Source organism: Bison bison, unplaced genomic scaffold (genome assembly GCF_000754665.1).
Source record: "Bison bison bison isolate TAMUID 2011002044 unplaced genomic scaffold, Bison_UMD1.0 scf7180017864349, whole genome shotgun sequence".
In the NCBI taxonomy this organism is placed as follows: domain Eukaryota; kingdom Metazoa; phylum Chordata; class Mammalia; order Artiodactyla; family Bovidae; genus Bison; species Bison bison.
In genome coordinates, this window is record NW_011494921.1 from 7947733 (window position 1) to 7953321 (window position 5589).

General features: G+C 42.2%; 1 protein-coding gene across 4 annotated transcripts in view; it reads left to right on the forward strand.

Annotated features, from left to right (window-relative positions):
- Positions 1–10: 10 nt before the first annotated feature.
- The window catches only part of CCDC68 (coiled-coil domain containing 68), a 60360-nt gene continuing 54781 nt past the window's right edge, over positions 11–5589 (forward strand). For 2 of the 4 annotated variants that reach the window (XR_826578.1, XM_010854789.1), the window contains exon 1: positions 11–86. The gene's annotated coding sequence lies outside the window, so the exon portion shown is untranslated. The remainder of the gene's footprint in view (positions 87–5589) is intronic. The other 2 variants (XM_010854791.1, XM_010854790.1) reach the window with 2 other exon arrangements.

Here is a 5589-nt window from a genome sequence, read left to right on the forward strand (position 1 = left end):
GGAGCCGGCCCGCCCTACTCACCCGAGGTGCCGAGGCCCAGGGAGGAGCGGCGCCCGGACCCCGCGCTCGCCGAGCGCCCTCCAAGGTAGGCGAGCCCCAGCAATCTTCGCCCGGGTCACCCCACTCTCTCCCGGGCGAGTGGGGGTCCAGGCGCCCTTGGAGCGGGTCCCCTCTACCCTCCCCTCGTGCCGCCTGGAGCACCAAGGGCATTTCCCTGCACACAGGTCCTGGGTGAGGACAGCATTCTCCCTGTGAACCTTTCTTCTGGACTCGGATTCCCTGGGCTAGAAGTTTGTGCGCCTCCAGGGTGGCATCACCCACTCGGTGGGCATAAACTTGGGCACACTCCCAGAGGAGATGGTGAAGGACAGGGAAGCCTGGCGTGCTGCAGTCCGTGGGGTCGCAGAGAGTCGGACACGGCTTGGTGACTGAACGACGAGGAACAGAGTTGCCTTCCCCGAGAAAGGATACCCCTCCTTCGCCCTACGCACGCCCGATTGTTTATTTAGGTCGCTGTTAGGCAGTCCCTTGGCTGGGGGCCCCCCTCTTCAGAGGCGGTGGAGAAAGCCTTCTGGAAAACTTGCCTGTCATCTATGGACCCCCGCGGGACGGCTTTGACAGTTCCCTGTGCCCTGAATTTTCAAGAGCGCAGACGTTCATCCGCGCTGGCTTCTGTTAGCTTCAGGTGTAGTGAAGGAAGAGGAACCTGTTGGATGGCGGTTTTCGGCTGTCATGGGATTCTAGAGCTGAAAGTTACTTATCCCCCCGGCAGGTGTGCCAAGGAGCAGTGTTATCTTATGGAAGGAATAGCAGGGGACCGTGAGAGGGGAGATTTAGATTGCATGAATGGCATGGCTGTCAACTTTTAACCTTCTTGGAGAGCAAATACATTTACATATATAAAAGAAGCAGTTAGTTCCAAAGGTACCTGAAACTCGGTCTGCCATTTTCACTATAGCTTTATTTTTAGAGAGAAAAATCTCTTTTTTCTTGTTGCTATACATAGGCTAGATAAAGTGTTCAAAGGCAATTATTTCTCACTTGCACCTGGGGAAAGATACTCTGTCCTTTTATGTACCTGATGGTATTAAATATTCTGCAGATATCTGGCTTTTCAGAAATGTGATCTGAGCTGCAGTCTCAGGTACCCCTGCAGACACAACAGGTGCGATTGTTTCCTGCTGCTGGGCCGTCCCCCTCCCTCCCACCCTACGCTGACCCTTTGAGTGTGAAGGTCCCTGACACAGAGGAATTTGTGCCTAAGGCAGGGACTTCCCAACTCACTATTGAAAGAATGAAAATGGCTTACACTTTCTGCGACCTTGCAAGCTTCACAAGGTCTTCACCTTTTTATTTGCTAAATAAATTTAGTAACCAAACCTGTACTAACTAAAGAGAGGCTTTTGAAATAAATGCGGACACTATTTCAGTGGTATTTTTCACGTTTATGATTTCAGAAGATATTAAAAAAGAAAAAAAAAGACGATATTAACAAGCGTGTTAATATATTTGTTAGCGTAGTGATTTATAATGTGCTGGAAAGTGGGCTTGAGTTGTAATCCAGATTCTGGACGAAGTTGGAAAAATCTAAGCTAGATTTGGTCAAAACTGAAAAATGAGGCATATATTTATTTGTTTGGAATGATGACCGAAAAAGGAAACAACTGAGACTTCTGAGGGCTTCCCAGGTGGCTTTGATGGTAAAGAATCTGCTTGTAATGCAGACCAGTTTGATCCCTGGGTTGGGAAGATCTCTCTCTTCTCCTGGAGAAGGGAATGGCTACCCACTCCAGTATTCTTGCCTGGAAAGTTCCTTGGAGGAATGTCAGTCTTTTACAGTAGTGGGCTTGAATCTTTGAGATTTTTACATTAAAATTAGATGGCCATTTATTGATGGAAAAGCACTTCAAAATGGCAACATGTTACTATCAATTTAGTAGCACGTTTAAGTGAATTTACATTTTACTAAGCATCTAAACATGGAAACAGTCACCCACTGAGTTTGGAAAACGAAAATATGTGCGCGTGTGTGTGCTCAGTTTTAGAAAATATTTGGTGCACCTGGGGATTTTCAGGCCTGTTCATGTATTAACTGAACCACTGAACCAACATTTATTGTATAGGGCACCATGGTCTGTCTTGGAGACACAGGGGGATAAAAGTTGGTGTAAATGAGACACATTCTTGTCCTCTGGAATTTATACAGCTTTGGAATCCTCCAGAACACCCTGAGGCCATAATCAGGAACCATATCAGTCAACATCTGTCATTTTTTGACACTGACCTAAACTAGATTAGTTTCGAATCACAGACTCTTTTCCACGGATTTAAATGGTCAAATTAAAAAATTGTAAAGGAATTTATACGTTATTCAGGTCAGTTTCCTTTTTCTTAGGCTGGGAAAAAATTTATAGTATAGTGAAGTTGCTCAGTCGTGTCTGACTCTTTGCGACCCCGTGGACTGTAGCCTACTAGGCTTCTCCATCCATGGGAAAGAATTTAGGAATCCTGTATTCTGCATTTAATATTATGAAATATTAAGATCTTGGGCCTGAAATAGCTAAAGAACATCAATTTCATGCAAATTCAATAAAATCTAAATTTGTAGTAGTAGTAAGTAGATGCCAATAATTTAGGGGTTGAAAAATTTTAATTGAGAAAATTGTATCCATCAAGTTATTTTTTTTCCTATAAATTTAAAAAAACATGACTACAATTATTTTTTAACCTCAGAGAAAAAAATGACTTTATGTAAGACATTCTTGCCTTTTTTATTTATTTTTTTTTGGCTATTTATTTTAAAATCAGCTCTATTGGAGATATAATTTGTAAACTATCAAATACATCACACTGTACAATTTAGTGATTTTTAGTAAACTTATTGAGTTACGCAACCATGATCACAATCCAATTTTAGAACATTTTCATCCCCGCCCCCCTCCCAAAGTCTCGAGTGCCCATTTGTAACACTCCCATTCTCACCCTCGGACCCAGGCAGGCACTGATCTGTTTTCTGTCTCTTTAGATTTGACTTTTCTGGGCATTTCGCATGATGAGATAATAGAATATATGGTATTCAGCATCCGACTTCTTTCACCTGGAATAATGTTTTTGAGGTGCATTCAGGTTGTAGCATGGTGGTTCCTTTTTATTGCTACTAATGTTCCTTCCATTGGATGGCTATGCCACCTTTTGCTTACCTTGATGGATGTTGCTGCAATTGAAGTGGTAAGACAGATATTTTGGTCCAACTTCCATAATTTGAAAATAACTGATAGGAGCCAAACACTTATTTATATTTATGAAAAAAATATATTTCTGATATGGAATACTGATACTTGCCAAATGTCATAACTGTGATCTTTCTGCGATACTCCATGAAAATAGTAAATAGTAAATAGTAAATCCCAAGCCAGTAGCAGAAAGCATCAGTCATTTCATATTCTAGGTTGGACTTGGAAGACACTAACTCATAATATTAACATTTGGAAAGAGGCCGGGCTTCCCTGATGGCTCAGATGGTAAAGAATCCACCTGCAATGTGGGAAACCTGGGTCCGATCCTTGGGTTGGGAAGATCCCCTGGAGGAGGGAATGGCAACCCACTCCAGTATTCTTGCCTGGAAAGTTCCATGGGCATAGGAGCCTGGCGGGCTACAGCCCATGGGGTCTCAAAGAGTTGGACACGACTGAGTGACTGAGTGACTAAACACACACATACATCTCCTTTGTGTGTTTTCTTCGCAAATAATATGCATTTAAATGGGGGAATTTTGATGCATGTTTGATCCAACAGTGATAACTGAACTACTCTTAAAAATATGAGCCCTTCTTAATAACATATTTTAGTGGCACACTTAAGATAAAGCAAGAGTCGTCTGTAGCCGTAAGCCAAAAAGTAGAAGGGAGTGCATCTGAATTTGCATGCTTTTCATTTTATTATTCTGTCGTTTCTATCACTGTGTAAAGGGTGAAACTGCTGCAACGGGTGTTGACTTACCGAATCAGGTACTAGTTTGAACTCTTAAAATCTAAAACAGAAGAAATGCCACTCTTTTTTTCCTCTGGGGCATTTAGAGGAGCTAGACCAAATGATAAATTATTCCAGGTTCCTATTAAATAGTGATGTTTTCTGTGAACAAAGAACTCTCTAACACTAGAAAAGCATTTTGGTATATACCTTTCTTAGGCATTCATTTAGAGATGTTTTCTTCTATACCCCCATTCACCCTGTTTTGTGTCAATTCATTTGGCAAATGCATTTTTAGTGGTTTACATTTGACAACTTATGCTTAAAGATCCTCTTAGGGAGATTTCTCCAGTTGAGTGGAAACTCTTCTATAAAATGTTGGCCAATTCTGTGCAGTAAAAGAGAAGACACTGTCTCTGAATGCCTGTAAGTTACTGCTGAAATTGCAAGTTCCTTTGGGAAAAAAAAGCATTCAGATACCTTGAAGGTCTATTTTATTGATAACATGGAGTGCAAAGAATTTTATGTTTGAAACTAAAGTAGTCTAAGATGAATAGTACAGTTTTCCAAAGCTAGGTATGTTCATTTGGAGCTCAGTTTGTCTGCTCCTATCAAAACAACTTGCCAGAACTCCTGGCTCAGACCACTGCTGTTTTACTGATCTGTGGTTGGATGAGTTGATACGTCTCTGTTGGTAAGTCTTTTTTTAACTTGGTATTGATTTAAAAATTTCCAGAACAGTTTCATTTTCTAGTCTTAAAACTGATCATTTCATTTCAAATGTCTCCTGAGAGTGAAATGCCAATTATAGGAATCCATCTTCATCTTTTTCACTTTCTGGAAAGCGAAGTGAACATACATGTTCCCTCTGTCGTGTCTGTTCACCAACAGGAAGAAGGCTTGCTCAGCATTGAGCTATAAGCTTCTCCTAATTATTTTGGGGAATTCACTCACTCATCACTCATGTTCATGGGATTTGATATAAGGAGATTGGTTTCATCCAGAACCAGAAGTTGCTTCTCGCCCTTGTATCTTTCTGTTATCCCCTTGGTTTGGGTAGGATGCTGAAATCAGTCTGACCTCTTCCTGGTACAGGGCTGCAGGGGGAGGGTGGAGGGGGCAGGGAGCACAGGGTCCCCGCTGCCTCGGTTGGCGGGGTGGGGGGGGGGGCGGGGCAACCTTCACAGACCTTGTCGTCACCACCCCAGTCGTCCACGTGCTCTTGTTCTCTATGAAGAAGGGAAACATGCATCTAGCAGATGCTCGGAAAGGGGATGGTCAGCTGTAGAGACACTGATGGACCTAGAGTCTGTCATACAGAGTGAAGCATAATAAGTGAGAAAGAGAAAAACAAACTGTATAATTGTATATTAATGCGTACATGTGGAATCTAGAAAAATGGTACACATGAGCCTATTTATAGGGCGGGAACAGAGATGCAGACATAGAGAACTGATGCGTGGACAGTGGGATGAGGGGAAGGCGAGGCTGAGATGAACTGGGAGAATGGGATTGACATCTATACACTAGCATGTTTGAAACAGATAGCAATAACATTGTAAAGCAACTGTACTCCAATTAAGAAAAAATTGCAAAAAAAAAAAAAAACAAAAATAGAC